The sequence below is a fragment of the Panthera leo genome, chromosome A3 (assembly GCF_018350215.1).
Source record: "Panthera leo isolate Ple1 chromosome A3, P.leo_Ple1_pat1.1, whole genome shotgun sequence".
NCBI classification, from domain to species: domain Eukaryota; kingdom Metazoa; phylum Chordata; class Mammalia; order Carnivora; family Felidae; genus Panthera; species Panthera leo.
Genome location: NC_056681.1, coordinates 2,915,014 through 2,931,674, shown reverse-complemented (window position 1 = coordinate 2,931,674; position 16,661 = coordinate 2,915,014). Strand labels below are relative to the sequence as shown.

General features: G+C 46.6%; 1 pseudogene; it reads right to left on the bottom strand.

The window, feature by feature from the left end:
* Window positions 1–1,223: 1,223 nt before the first annotated feature.
* On the bottom strand, window positions 1,224–1,720 carry LOC122214813 (annotated as a pseudogene).
* Window positions 1,721–16,661: the final 14,941 nt, after the last annotated feature.

Here is a 16,661-nt window from a genome sequence, read left to right as displayed (position 1 = left end):
AAGTTAAGCATCCGACTCTTGATTTTGGCTCAGGTCATGGTCTCATGGTTCGTGGGCTCTGTGCTGACAGCGCGAAGCCCACTTGGGATTCTCTCTCTCCTCTCTCTCTGGCCCTCCCACACTCTCTCACTATCTCTCTCTAAATAAATAAGGAAACCTTAAAAATTAAGTAAGTAAAAAATAAATAAAAAGCAAGAGAAGATAAAGTATCACAGGTTAGAGGGAAAGTAAGAAATCAAGTTATTTCCAGTTTAGGGGAAAATATGTAAGGGCAAGAAATAATCTTCACCCTTTTCCTACCCATCTCTCCCTGGGCGTCTCCTCTGATCTTGTAGCCGGGACAGACACCTCCGCATTGCTGAGTCCACCTTCTTCTGTTCAGGGGTACTGGTGCTTCTCCACCACTAACACTCTTTCCCTAACTGACCACATGTGTCCACTTCTCCCACGGGGACCTCCGGAGCATCTGTGGAAACTCACTCCACGTTCTCTCCTCCTCCACAAAAGTTCTGAGATCCCAAGTGGGACCACAGCATCAGCAGCCCGTGCAGCTGGAGCCCTCAGAGAGAGGGTGAGGCCTCCCTGTCCCTCACCCTGCATCTTGGGAGTCAGTTCCCTTCCACCTGCCCCCTCCCTCACCCACCACTCAGTCTCTTTCACACTGGCTTCCAGGAGAGCCTCCTTGTCGGCAATAGTCATGGCACTATTTTTCAAACGCACTGATCACATCTTTTCATATCCGAGATCAAAGACCTTTATGGTTCCCCAGAATGTCAAAATTCTTGAGTGAGATAGCCAAGCCCTCTTCTTACCTGTCCTAGTCTGGGATCACACCAACGTTTCTCTCGTTGGCTGCAAATTTCAGCAGCCAGGGATCATAATCTGCCTGTGCACCATGTACATCATTCAAGGAAGTCTTTATCTCCATTACCATGACTTTTACTTATAATCTCTCTACTGAAATCCCCCAACTGTCCCTGAATTCTGTCTTTCTTCTCTTCCAAAACTTTTGACACATCCATCATGGCTATTTGGTGGTGGTGGTGTTCAGTTTTAATTTCATAATTGTAAGCTGAACTCTGCAATCCAGCTAGACTTGGAGGGTAATAAGGAAAAACATGGAACCCACATAACTGCAGTGAGAACACAAAGATTATAGGGGATCTTGAGCAGGTGAAGGCGGAGGGGTGCTCTCCCGAGCTACAGAAGGAACGGTCTGGCAGTTAAGATACAACACAAATCGAATGTATTAGTTTTGTCCATTTGGCAGTGGTAGTCTTCTTGCTGGCCTTGCCATTCCTAGACCCAAAGTGCCCCATGGCTTCCACAATATCTATCCCCTTTAACCTTGCCAAAGACCACATGCTTGCCCTCCAACCACTCAGTCTTGGCAGTGCAGACAAAAAGCTGGGAACTTCTTGTGTCGGGTCCAGCATTCCCTAAGGACAAGATGCCAGGACCCATGTGCTTCAGGATGAAATTCTCATCATCAAACTTCTGCCCATAGATGGACTTGCTGCCAGTCAGTACCCTGGCACATAAATCCTGGAATAGTCCTGGGAAAGCAGGAATCTTTATCACCAGATCCTTTCTCCCTAGTGCTCAGAGCATGAAGGTTTTCTGCTGTCTTTGGAACTTTATCTGCAAACAGTTCAAAGGAGACATGGCCCAAGTACTCACCCTCCGTGGTGATGTCAAAGAACATGGTGGGGTCGACCATGGCTAGGCAATGTAGGGGGCTTCTGGGTGGTGGAGGCATCTGCAAGGCCTCCATCATGGCTGTTTTAAATTATGTATATTTCCAACATCTGAGCCACTCCTGAGCCTACTTATATTGATTATTTTGTCTCTTGGCAGAGTTTCTGTTTGTCTCATAATTTCTGGCTTGTACATGCATGCTAGTTACCCCTGAATGCCATATGTAAGATGGCAGAGATCCAGGTAAATAGTACTTATGTTTGGATGTGGCAGGCTCCTTCCTCTGCTGGGCTGTTAATGTGGTGGTGCTTAGCCAATCTAGCTAGAAATTGAGTTGGTTTGGGTTTTGTTATTGCTATGGTTATTAGCTTAAAATTTCTCTGTATTATCTTGTATTTCAGGTGGGGGCTGGTTTGTCAGAGCTTTTCTTAGTGATACTGCTGTACTCTCTGCTGTAGGACTTCCCTGGATGTCTGTGCCTCCAAAAGAGTCTCTATTCCTTTCCCCTGGGCCACACTGAGGATTGCTGTTGCTTATTCCTCTGTGCTTGTTAGTCTGGGGGTAAGAGGCAGCTCTGTGACATTCTGGTCCAACAACAGTCTTAGAAAGGCACTGTGTCCCTGGGTTTGGGGGATGGGGCTTCCTCAGAAGTCCTGCCTCTCTTTTAGCATCAGGAAACCCATTATGATCTGTCCCTGTGATGGATTCCTGCCACTTCTCCAGGGACAGAGTATTCTTTTCCTTCCCCCCAACCACAGTGAGTCTCCATCTATACCCAAGCATTACCAGGGTTTGCTTCTCCTCCCCCAGCGTTTTAAAACTTTTGTTCTTTGGGGAGGAGAGTTCAGACAGGATTAGGTGCTGCCCCCCTACCTATGCTGTCCATCCCACTTCTGCAGACCACAGCACTAAGAGAGTTTCTCTTCAGCCTCTTCCCCTCACTCTTTCTCCTGAGCTCCAGGTGGAGGTCAGTGGAAGAGAGTTTGCAAGTGGATGCCCTCCCCTTACGTCCGCAGCCCCTAGGGGATCTGTACTCTGACTATTCCACACTTGGCCTTTAGCAAGTCACTAAACATATTTTCTTTTAGTCAGCCAACATACAGTGCAATATTGGTTTCAAGAGTAGAATTCAGTGATTCATCACTGACACACAACACCTAGTGCTCATCGCAACAAGTACCCTCCTTAATACCCATCCCACATTTAGCCCATCCCCCACGCACCTCCCTTCACCAACCCTCTGTTCTCTAACACTAAGAGTCACTTGTGGTTTGTTTCTCTCTTCTCTCTCCCTCTTCCCATATATTCATCTGTTTTGTTTCTTAAATTCCACACATGAGTGAAATCATATGGTATTTATCTTTCTCTGTTGTACTTATTTTACTTGGCATAATACCTCCTATCTCCAACCATGTCATTGCAAATGGCAAGATTCCATTCTTTTTGATGGCTTTTTGATGGCTGAGTAATAGCCCATTGTGTATACATACCACATCTTCTTTATCCATTCAACAGTCGTTGACACTTGGGCTCTTTCCATAGTTTGGCTATTGTGGATAATGCTACTATAAACATTGGGGTGCATGTACCCCTTCAAATCTGTATTTTTGTATCTTTTGAGTAAATACGTAATAATGCAATTACTGGGTCATAGGGTAGTTCTGTTTTCAGTTTTTTGAGGAACATCCATACCATTCTCCAGAGTGGCCTCACCAGTTGGCATTCCCACCAATAATGAAAGAAATTTCCCTTTTCTTCGCATCCTTGTCAACACCTATTGTTTCATGTGTTGTTAATTTTAGCGATTCTGACAGGTGTGAGGTGATATCTCATCATGGTTTTGATTTGTATTTCCCTGATGATGAGTGATGTTGAGCATCTTTTCATGTGTCTGTGGACCATCTGGATGTCTTCTTTGGAAAAGTGTCTACTTATGTCTTCTGCCCATTTCTTAACTGGGTTGTTTCTTGGATGAATTCACTGAACATTTTTTTTTTAATGTTTACTTATTTTTGAGACACAGAGAGACAGAATATGAACGGGGGAGGGGCAGAGAGAGATGGAGACACAGAATCCAAAGCAGGCTCCAGGCTCCGAGCTGTCAGCACAGAGTCCAACGCGTGGCTCGAACTCACGGACTGTGAGATCATGACCTGAGCCGAAGTCAGATGCTTAACCAACTGAGCCACCCAGGCGCCCCGAATTCACTGAACATTTTTAACTCAGTTCTACTTGCCTACTCGTGTGGCAACCCATCTTATTCCTGTGGTGTGCTCCAGGTAAATCAGTTCTCAGAAGCCATCTTCCTCGGATTTGCTTTTTCATCTGTTGGATTTTAATCTTCTTGGTTGCCCTCCAATCTCAATTCTGTGATGGATTCAAGTGGAGTTATGACTTTGTAGATAGTTTTTTTCTTATTTTTTAAAGTTCATTTATTTATTTTGAGAGAAAGTGAGAGAGCACAAGTGGGATAGGGGCAGAGAGAGGGAAAGAGAGAATCCCAAGCGGGCTCTGTGTTGTCAGCACAGAGCCCGACACAGGGCTTAATCTCATGAACTCTGAGATGATTGTGACCTGAGCCAAAATCAAGAGTCGGCTGTTTGACTGACTGAGCCACCCAGGCGTCCCCTTTTTTATTCTTATGAGTGGAAGCAATGTTCTTTCCAGCTGTCTCTATCCTAGGTGAGAGCTGTAAGAGCCACAGGGTATATTAAGCCACAATTAGAAGTGTGCTTTGCACATATACAGTCCTCAGGAATAACTCATGAATTCAACTCATGATTCAAGAGTCTCCCATTATTCCTGAGGGTGGGTTATGTTGAATCATATGGTCTAGTCTCTAAACTTAGCCAAAGGTGATCCTTTTGAAACACAAATACTCCCAAGGCTTCCATTGTTCTTGAAACAAAGCATAAGCCCCATACTTAATTCTTTGGTCAATGCAAATCTGTATCCCTTTACCATGTTCCCCCTTTTGCTCAATGCACTAAAATGGCACTGATCTCATTTCTCAGATATAATAAATAGCTTCTCAATTCATGCGTTTGAACCTGCTGCTGCTCCTGTCTGGAACAACTCGCCACCCCATTTGCAAGGCTCATTTCCTCTTGTCTCAAATGTCCTCTCTGCAGAGAAGTCTTCCTTAAATAGAACCTCCATGTCTTAACACACTGTCCCTGATGAATTCTTCCTTACACTGAAACATATTCGTATATGCTTCTGGCTCTTAGGGTGCACATTTGCAACTCCCACCCTTGCGGAATGTGAATTCCGTGGGAGGAGAAACTTGATTTTACTCCCTGCTTATTCCCAGAAACTAGCACTTCCCAGGTGCTCAATATTTCAAGGACAACAGGATCCATGAAAGCATGCATCGACTATTGTTAAATTACTAAATCCTTTCTGCTTTTCACCCTTCGTGAAACACACTGTGTGGGGAGCTGACCAGCTGGGGAGGCCCTGTGCTCCAGGGGCCTCACCACATACAGACAGGAAGGTCTGGGACTCCTACTATTGACTCCCATTTACATTTCTGTTCATCGCGGTTTAGCCTGTGGGGAATTTCCCAGGTCAGCAGCGACCCTGCTTTTCACTCCACTCCAGTCTCACTTGTACCAAAGTGTGGGTCAGCAAGCTGTCTGTAAGGGGCCATGAGTACCGTATGGCCATACTGCCATAAGTCCTCAATTCTGCAGTGTAGCTCAAAAGCAGCCATAGACAATGTGCCAGCAAACAAGTGTGCCTGTGTTCTAATAAAACTTTATTTGTAAAAACAGACATTGGGCTACATTTGGTCCCCTGGTTGCAGTTTTCAGATCCCTGTTCTACCTCATTTAAGTGTTATCCCAGAGGCTTCTATGTTGGTCTTTATGTATCACATGGCATATAATTTAACCCGGACTGTTCCAAGTATACCTCTGAAATTTTGTGAGAATGACTTTAGCCATATTTGCATGGCATATTTTCAGATGGACAGAAACCATTTGACTATTTAAACAGTTTATTGAGCCCTTCCTATGTGCCGGGCTCTGTGTGGTGCAATCTGTGTGCATGACCTCACAATCGCACTGTGTGTGTGCATCGGTAATGTCATTTGGCAGTGAAGGAGCTGGGTGTTACTGTGGTTAGTTCCAGTGCTGAGAGCAAGGGAACCATGAGCTGTTAGTTGGTTTTTCTACATTTCTGTCCCTCATATCATGAGGAACATACCATGTGCCTCAGCAGGGGCTAATGATTCCCTCCTGAATCTGACTGAAGTGAACATCTATGTGTTGAATATGCTCTGTCACACAAAACCAATCCATCTCTGCATCTGCCAACTGGGGGACTGGTGCTGTTCCAACCCTCCCTGCTCCATCAGCCCAGGAACCACCCAGGGAGAGTCCACTCCTGGAAAGGAAACCAGTCTATGAGGACCAGGCCTGAGGAATGTCTATCCAAATAGAGGCTCCTATTTTTATGCAAAATAACGGAATAGAACGTATCAGCCCAACCAGCTCCGGGATTAAAGCCAAATAGTTACTGAATCCCCTGTTGTCCCAATTACAACAGTAGATCTGATCAGCCCATGTAGACAAGAGATTAGAAAAAATAGCTTATTTTTCTCTCAAAGAAGATGCCCAGGCTAATTCAAAGACTGTCATCAACTTTCTGAATGGTGCCATTTGGAAATGAGTGCATTTGTTCTGTGTAAGTGCTAGATTAAAGAAGTGTGCAAATGTGTAGGTTATCATAAGACACATTTTCATCATAATTACTTATTTTAGGTTTACAAGAGAATGATATGACCATCGGCTGGATGCATGGTGAAGTTATGGCCAATATTCTAAGAAATTCTGGTTGATCTCTTGTATTAGTCAGGGTTCCCTAGAGAACCAATAGGAGATGATAGGTGATAGATAGATGATAGATAAAGAGATAGATAATACATAGATATATAGACAGATAATACATAGGTGATGATAGATAGATAGATAGATAGATAGACAGACATGAGCAGATTTATTATTGGAATTGGTGTATACCATTATGGAGGCTGAGCTATCTCACAATTTGCCATCGGCAAGCTGGAGATGTAGGAAGGCCAATGGTGTAATTTAGTCCAAGTCCAAAGGCCCAAGAATTGGGGTGGGGCACACAGTAATGTAAGTCTCTGTCCAGGTCTAAACACCTGGGAGCCAGGAGCTCCAGTCCAAGGACAAGAAAAGATGGTTGCTCCAGCACAAGCAGAGAGAGTGAATTCATGCTTCCTCTGCCTTCTTGTTCTCTGTAGGTCCTCAGTGGATTGGGTGATGCCCACCTGCACTGGTGAGAGCATCTTCTCATCCAACCTACTGATTCACAAGCCAATCTCTTCCAGAAACACCTCACACACATACACAAACACACACGCGCACGCACAGAGAAATGATGTTTCACCAGCTATGTGGGCATCTCTTAGCCCAGTCAAGGTGACATATAAAATTAACCATCACCACAGCCATGGAAGCTATTCTAGAAAACATTCTAAAGATGCATGGAGATTGGGTCTCAACAAGGCAATGGTATTCTGTTAGGACTGTGGCTTTATGCAGACAAATGTCCCCCATAGAAGAGTGAGGAGGAGGACGGCTGGCGGAGGAGCCGGTTACATCAGACTGGCTGTAACTCTCCTTAGGACCTTGGTTACCTGCAATAATCTTGGGACCTTTTACTTACATCTAGAGCATTGTCTCCTCTTCCTTGTTTCCTGCCATGCAAGGAGTGTCTGAGAGACAGATGGGACAAGACATTCTACCTGTGCCAACAATTATGTTTGCTCTGCCAGGCCACAGTGGCACTGTTCTGTTCCTGGTTGAATGCATTTAGTCTGAAGGCACTGGATTTATAAACATAGGGCTGTCCATGCTTCATCTAGGCAGGAATTTGAGTAATGAAGAGAAATCAAATTTGCTTTGTCTCGAGACTGGAAAAAGAACAGGAGAAGAACCTCTCATTCTTGAAGGCTGGATTTGCTGATCAAAACGTTGGATGGGCAAGGATCTGTAGGTTGGCTCTCTCACCTCACGGGTGGGGAAACGGAGGCTGGCTCAGCATGGGCACCGGACAAGGACCCAGGACTTACCCACCCCCCCGCCCAAGACCAGTGTCAGCCCACATGTGCCACACAGAAGACTGCGTGTCGCGAGGAGAATGGCTTCCTCTGACTGGCATTCTTGAGAAGTGTATTTCTGTGCTGTCCATAGGCCCCTGGGGATTTTATTCCATTTCCCCTAAACTGGCCAGTCTTCAAAACTGCCTCTTCCCCTACTGGAGGAGCGTCGGAGCCTCAGCATGTTTTTGGACCCCACTTGGAAGGCAGGCTGACGAATGGCCATATTGAATACACAAGTGCCTGACAGAATAAGGTGGTGTATCTGGAAACCCTAGAAGCCACTCTTACCTCTTCTAAATTAGATCTGTGGGATTATGAGCTTTCTGCTGAGCTGGAATTGGTCCCTAAACAGAACTGAAAATATGTTTCTTTCTCTTCCTGTCCTAAATTGGAAGCAGGATTTGAAAAGGCATATTAACCAGAAGAGTAAAATCACGCTCAAACAGATGTGATTTGAGGGATGAATTCATACAATTTTTAAGGCCATTGAATAAATATTTATTACATATGGACCTCTGTTGCTCTTGGGATTTTCTGAAACAGTTCTCATTTCACTGTGTCTCATTGCCCATTTCAGTAACTTCATACATACAGGAGCATATTTTCTGGCTGATTTCTGGAATATGATCCCTGCTACTTTAAGGGATATGGAGCCTTAAATCCAAGTTTTGTCCTGAAAAGGTTTCTGTCTGGTTGGAGAGGAGCATGTCAAACGACCCAAGAGACATTTTTCTGCAGGACGAGACTCAGGGCCACAGGAATGAAACGGAAGACCGACTGTGGGCAGAGTCCTCAGCTGCTTGTCTCTGATGTTTGCTCTGTGTCTGGCTGTGCATCTTATCACAGGGGACAGAGGACACACAGCTCAGCTTCTGACAGTTCTTTGCAGGTGAATGGGGTTTTGTCTCCCCACAGAACCCCATCAACGCAGATGAACCCAGACCCTCTTGTTTTACTGGGACTATAGTGGCATATTATATCCTTATTTTATACTCCGTGACCGAGCAAGGCGGGAGTTTGCTTCAGATATTGTGGCTGGAAGACTAATTTGCTTCCTGGAGGACAATAGTAAAATAAATCCTTAACTGCTGTCTCCATCCGATTTTGGTAGCGTAAGCTCGCGCCTGGGCTTGGGGTCGATACATATGTTAATCCCTTTATCTGTTTTCATTGACGGCTCTGTTCATGCTTGTATTACATGTCCCCGCACTGCCCCATAATAAGGACCATGCGTTTTTATTCTGCTGCTTAGGAAGGCTGTTTAAATCCATTTTCGTGGGGTGGGATCTCCCGGCTCTCAGATGCACTGCAATTCAGCTTTGCTCCCAGTCCTCTCTTCCACTTCGACTGTTTATCTTTGGCTGCACCTTGACATGAATGGCTGCAATACACAAAATAGCCTTAGACAGCCACGGCTGCACAAAGGAGTCCCTTCCCCCACCTGGGTAGGTAACAACAGCGGTGAGGAATAGCTTGTATTTCTCAAGGCCCAGAGACCACAACTTCTAGAATTTCAGAGTGATTTTCTTCCCCCTTGGTGAAGAAGTCTTCCCCGTTGACAACTCGGACTTTTCCACTTGAGCCTCCGTGACTGTGGAGAGCACTACCAGAATCACAGACACCCAGAGCACAGAGACCACGTCTAAATAGAAACACCCGTGGTTTCCACCCGCCGTGCGGCTGCCAGTCATGGTGCCACACGTCTTTGCCTCTGACAGCCTTCCTTGTCGCCTGAGAGGGCGGATTGCTTTATTATACTCAGTCTGAAGATGAGTGAACTCAAGCCTGGCAGGTTAAATAATTCACCTTGGCCCTCTCCGTTGGAAAGAGACAGAGCGGGGATCCAAGCCCAGGACCATCTGACTTGAGCCCTTTCCTCTTCACCGCCATAAAATAGCATCCTGTGGAAAATAGCGTCTCGTGGAAAAACTCCACTAGGACATCCTCAGAGCCGATGCCTGAATGATCAAGATTTCCCAGCAAGGAGTCCTCCTACCTCTCCGGAAACAACCATAACTATGGGCAATTTGTCATTTCCATTGTTTTGCGGGCGAAGTCGTCAGCACTCCCCCAAAGTGTCCCTTGGACTTAGTGCAAGTCACAGAACTTCCTTTAAGAAGATCTATGGGGTATTCGAATATATCTGAACACTGCCAAATATGGATGTCCCTGCAAGACTTCTCAGAGCCTTTAATATACTAACGTGGGCTGTGAATCTTTAAGGAGATGTATTATTCAGAACTCGCCGAGCGTGTTTCACTTGGACGGTTTCTTGTTCGTGAGGCATCTTGTGGTACTAACGTGGACTACACTTTGGGGAAATGTTGCTGCAAGAAAAGCGGAGGATTATACAGTCAAGGCTCATTATTTGCGGTGGCTGTTCTACAATTCCTTCCAAGCACTGAACCAGTGAACGCTGAGCAGTTGTTACTAGGTGATTATATACAGGTAGAATATTCTATCTGTATGAAATATATTTTACACGTAACACATATAGATAATCACCTTAAATCTTAAAAACAACCCACCTGGTACATTCTATTTTCTTTATTTTGTAAATGAGAAAACAAAGTTCAGGTGTATTAAGTGACTTGCCTGAGGCCGACCCACTAACAGGTGCCAGAGTCGGGATTCAAACCCTGATCCCCCTGGCCCCAGGGTTGGGCCCTTTTGCATTAGTCACGCTGCCCCTTCTTGTCTCCGTCCTCTGGTCATCTCCGTGGGGTTTCCCTTGCTCTATCTCAGCTGGGAATGTGCCCTCCGATGGCTTCCAATTTTACCGCCCCGCACACGTCTGCGGATGGTTGCTAGCGTGCTATGTGTGCTGATTTGGGGTGTTACAAATGAATTTTGGCGAGCAGGCAGATTCACAAGTATAGAATCATGAATAATGAGGGTGGATTGTAGTCCACTGCCCTGTCTTCAAACAATCTCACTGTTGGACAAAACATTACGCACGCACATGCACCCATTTCCGACTTAATTTGCTCCAGCTAGGAGAGAAAGAGAACTGCACAAAGAAGCTAGTACCATTTATTTCAGTGAGAAATATTTCCATTTGTTGTAAGACCTTCAAACCTCACACTCATTTTTCACCTAGATGTAAGAAAGTGTGTAAAGGAAACACATATTTACGAATAAAGAAAATATTGGAGTGTGTATCTTATTAAAACAGCCATTATTTATTAAATATAATTGTAGTTATTTTATTGGGTGAAAATAACCTTTTACGCAACTCAGAAACGCTCAGGGGAAAATCACTGGATTCCTTGTCTCTCTCTTCCTCGTCTCGCAAACTATTGACTCTGCAAGTCTATTGAAGATGGAACCCATTGCAGTCTTGCCATGTGGGGCCCCTCCCACTGGCCACAAGAGCAGCAACAACCCGTGTCACCTGCTCGAAGCAGGTAACTCGATGCACCCACTTGTTACTTCTTGGGAGCAGAAGGCAGAAGAGAAAGGTGTTTCCACTTCCCCAAGAAAGCAAGGGACAAGGGACACAACGCTGATGACTTTTTCTGGCACCCAAGTTCTACCCCAACCAGGAGTAGCTCTTGAAAGGTGACGGTTTGGAGGAGAGGGCAGTCATCAAGCTGCAGTGCTGTGGAGTTTGGGCTGGAGTCCCAAACAGCTGCCTTGAAGTGCTCCGTGGACTCACTCAGCGTGTGGTCTGTGGACCAGGCGTCAGCATCGCCCACAAGCTTGTCAGAAAGACACAATCCCAGGCTGCCCCCTAGGCTGCTGACTCAGAGTCCACACGGCACCAAGGTCCCCATGGGGCTCTTGGAACAGTAGGGATTGGACAGCACACTGCTGTGGGCAGCCCTGAGAGCAAAGCTCGGTGTCTCCCAGCGAGCAGGTGAGTGCATGTTGGAGTTCAGGGTCTGGCTTCTTCTGCATCAACACAAAAGGTATTTGTTCATAGCAAAACTTGTCACTTTTTCTAAGGTGGTATTGCAGGGGGGAGGATGTACTGCCGGAGCTCTTTTTTTATCAAGAGACTTCCATAAGTGCAGGCGTTTGAGCACCGCGGCTCCTTCTCTCTCACGATGTCCGCTGGGGCCCAGGTGGAGTCCTATGCACGTGAACTCATTCTCCATCACAGTGCTTTGCAAATTGCAAGTGTCCAGGCTCTACCCAAGAGCAACACAGTCAGAAACTCTGGGAGTGAGGTCCAGGCACTGGTGTTTTCTAACACTTCCCCAAGTGATTCTAACATACACCAGATCTCAGAACCACTGGCCAGGGTTTGTTTCAGGAAGAAGTTAATTCGGGGGAATTTGAAAAGAGGAGGATGACTTCTCTAAAACCCCTGAATGGTCCAAGGTCATTTACAGTCCTGTGGCTTTCATCTCACTCAGGGGCATGAATGGCAGCTAGATGTCACCTGAACACGTATATACGTACGCATAACACTCTCAATCTCCGCCCCAGCCCTTAACTTCTTTTTAATTAAGAACACAAGTACCATTATATAAGTTACCTGAACTGGGCCACCCCAAAATTACAATATTCATGAAATATTGGCTGACTGATTCCATTAAAGCATTTTTTAGAACTCTGTTATGCATGCTTAATTTTGAAATGCATGCATATTTAATTTTATCTTCACTGGGGATGTATTTATAAAAATAATAATAAGCAATAGCCTCTGAGGAAGTAGAAAATAAGACAGATGGATAGGGAAATATCAAAACTGTCAGAAGGAACCCCCCGTTGTGCCTTTATAACCACGGATTGTGTGCTTTACCTCAGAATATGGATGAGACCCTATATCCTCACCATGGAATTTATCAACACTCCAGAGCCATACAGCATTTTCATGATGAGGCATTTTCTCAGAAGCACCCCAGCAGCAGGAGTAAACTCTTACAGCACACCAGTCACGACCCAGGCATGGGGTAAACAGCACACCCATTGTCATCTGGACAGTGTGTGTGTGTGTGTGTGTGTGTGTGTGTATATAGGTGTGTGCGTGTGTGTGTGTGTATAAGCTTATGTAGACTTATGTATCAGTGAAATGACTAACGGCCATGATACAAGAGAAAGAGGAAGGAATCAGGATTATTTTGTTATTCTAAGGTATTCATGCTACCTGTGAAGTGGTTATTTAAAAGTGAAATAACATTAAATGCTCAGTTAAAATGACAAAAGGCAAAAAAGAGAGTAGAAGACAAAAATGAAACAACCAACCAGGGCAACACACAGAAAACAGTAATAAATATGCTAGGTACTAGTCCAGAGCTATCACAAATCACTTTGAATGCCAGTGGCCTAAATGTACCAATTAAAAGGCAGAGATCGTCAGAGTGGGTCAAAAAATACAACCCAACTATATGTCATCTACCAGCAATGCACTTAAATATAAAGACACATCGAGATTAAGAGTAATGGCTGGAGAGAAATATGCCATGCTAACCCTAACCAAGAGGAAGCAGGAGTTTCAGACAGAGCAGACCTCACAGCAAGAAAGGCTGTCAGGGATAGGAAGGGCATTCCACATGATAAAGGGGTCAGTTCTCAAAGATCACATGGCCGTTCTTAACAACTACATGCCCAACAACAACATGTCAAACTACGTGAGACAAAAACAGAACCATAAGGAGGCATAGATAAACACAGGATCATAACTGAGATTCCGACATACCTCTTGGAACAGATCCAGGAACGGACAATCAGCAAGGACATGGTTGAACTCCACAGCACAGTCGACCAACTGCGTATAAGTGACACCCATAAACTACCTCATCCAACAGGAGCAGGGTATACATTGTTCTCTGGCTCATGTGGGACATTCACCAAGATACGCCACATTCTGGGCCATAAATAAGTCAGCCAGAGAAAGACAGATATCATATGATTTCATTCATGTGGAATTTGAGAAACACAACAGATGAACATAGGGGAAGGGAAGGGAAAGTAAGACAAAAACAGAGAGGGAGGCAAACCATAAGAGACTCTTAAAGACAGAGAACAAAGTGGAGGTGACTGGAGGGGAGGTGGGTGGGGGTTGGGCTAAATGAGGGATGGGCATTGAGGGTGCTTGTTGGGATGAGCACTGGGTATTACCTGTAAGCGATGAATCACTGGGGTCTATTTCTGAAGCCAAGACCACACTGTATGCTAACTAACTTGAATTTAAATTAAAAAAAATTAAAGAATAGAAATCAAATAATGTCTGTTCTCAGACCACAATGCAATCAAAACTAGAAGTCAATACGAGAAATAAAAATTTTCAATCCCAAAATATGTTGAGGAAAAACAACAGACTTCTAAAAAAAACTCACGGACCAAAGGAAAAATCTCAAAGGAAATATAAAAACAGTCTGAACTAACTGAAAATTGAAACACAAGTTATCAAAGACGTGGGGGATGTAGTGAAAGCAGAGCTTAGAGGGAAATTCATAGCACTGAGTGCACGGATTAGCAAAGAAGAAAGACCTGGAGTCAATCATTGAAGTTCCCATCTTAGGAAACCAGAACAGGAAGGGCAAATTAAATCCCAAGGAAGCAGAAGAAAAGGAATAATCCGGACTCACACAGAAATCAGTGGAATTGAAAACAGGGAATCAGTGGAGTGAAGCAATGGACCCAGAAGCTGGTTCTTTGAAAAGCTCAATAAAATTGACAAACCTCTAGCTGGACTAACTAAGCAAAGAGGAGGGATAAGGAGGGTAGGTAACTGTGAATTCAAACTGTGTGTTGAGCAGATCACTCGTGCTGGGTGTGATCCAGGATACGTAGTGAGCAGGGCGGACATTGTCCCTGCTGTGCTGGGCTGCCCATCCGAGTGGGGAGAGACAATTTGATAAATATCTAAGTGAGACCATTTCAGGTCAGTGACGTGCATTAAGGCAATAAGTCAGGGTGTCAGAGAGGATGACAGAGTGAGTGGAGAGCTTCTTTAACTCGAGTGGGCAAGGAGGGCTTCTTGGAGGAGGTGATATTTGAGCAGAGCCTGAGTGAGCAGGAGATACCTGGGCAAAACCTGGAGGACAGACAGCCAGAGGTGATGACAACAGGCAAGTCCAGAAGGCTGAGCGGGGACACGTTTAGGGTGCCTGAAGGAGGACCTGTCGTGGCCAGAGAGGGGTAGCAGATGTGGGGGGTGGGCCACGCTGAGGAGGCTGGGATTTGTTCCCAGCACTACGTGGAGTCATTGGAGGGTTTTTAGCAGGGGGTGTGTTTCGGGGCATCTGGGATTGTAGAACAAGCAGCACGGAGGAGACCCTTAAAGAGGCCGTCACAGTTGCCCCGGAGGCAGTTGATGCCCGGATGGACCAACACAACGGCCGTGGAGTAGAGGCGTGGGCAAATCCCGGATGTGCCAGCAGGTCGGACGCAGGCAGTGTTCCAGAGGGTCTGTGGGGACACCCCGGCATGGCCTGAGCAGGGGGGGTGGGAGTGGGCAGCACCTTCATCTGCAGCGGGAGGCACTGGGCGAGCTCTCATGGGGGCCGGGCCAGCAGGGAGGGCTCAGCAGACTCTGAGGCCTTACAAGAAACTGTCAGGACAGAACATCACCCAGGAGACACAGCACGAGAGACAGAACTGGGAGGAAGGGCACAAGGCTGGCTGAGTGAGCCCTTTAAAGAAGTCAATGCAACATGCTAGCAATTCCAAAGTGAGCCCCACTTGTGCAAGCTGAAGGGTCATTTGAACCCGACTTGCTACTCGACAGAGCCCAGACCCCTGTGGGATCTTCTCTGGACACTTGTCAGCTCTCTCCCCTGGGTAAGACCCAGGTGAACCCTCCCTGCTTGGCCTCAGGAAGTGAATGTGGGTAGCTCACCCCCAAGGGGCCGCAGCTCTGGGAGTGAACGAGTCTGGAGCGAGGCCTGTGGGGTGTGTTCTGGGCCTGAGAAGTCCACCCAAGCTCTGGGAACACAAGTGGGGACTCAGATACGGAAGCAATGCATCTAGAACCCTCTGAAAGGCCGTGGGCGGGACTCTGGGCGTACGTCACAGGCTGGTGGGCGGCCCCCATCAGTGGGTCCGTTGACAGAGGCTAAGCTGTTTCAGACAGAGGCAAAGGAGGCCCCTCAAAGTAGCTGCGGGGACACAGGGTGGACTTGTTGTAGGGAGGCAGGAATATCTCACTGGGGCCCAGGGCTGGAAGTGCGGAGGGGGAGGGCCGGGGACAAGCTGGACACTTCCCGTTCCTGCCACCAAAGGGACTTCCTCCAGGCCCGAGTGTGAGCCCACTCTGCTGCCTGGCTGTGCTGCCTCCGGGCATCCGTGCACACGTCTCGCTCTGCCGTCCCGTCCCGTCCCTGCGGGGTGCATGCGGGTGTGAGGGCCGGGGCAGGACAGAAGCTCCAGGAAAAGGCCCCTGCTGGACCGGTCCGGGAGGACGCAGGTGACCAGCGTGGAAGCAGGACGCTCTGGATTGGGGTCCCGGGCATGTGTTTGGCCGTTTCGCCGGGCACCTGTGCCAGAGAAGGCGTCCCCAAAGAGAAGGATCCAGTGGTGGCAAGGACATGAGAGTCCTCTCCATTTGAAAACCCCCAGCCACAGGGGACAGAGAGAAGGAACAGACAACCTTGCCAGAAGCATCTGTGAGTTTGCAGAACGCTGATCACAGCGTCTTCAGACTCTGGGGGATGCTCTGCTAGGACCCTCACTGCTCCACTGCACGGCCGGGGGCTGCTGGCCTGCGATTGTTCCTCTGAGCTCGTGGTGACTTGAGTGAGCAGATGGCTGGTGAGCGTAAGTGGAACAAAATATTTTTAAAATAATATTTAACAGCAGGGAAGGAAGGAGGCTCATCGCAAACTACTCATCATATCCCTTGAACGCCATGCCTCCTCCCTTAGCTTAAAGGCCGGCC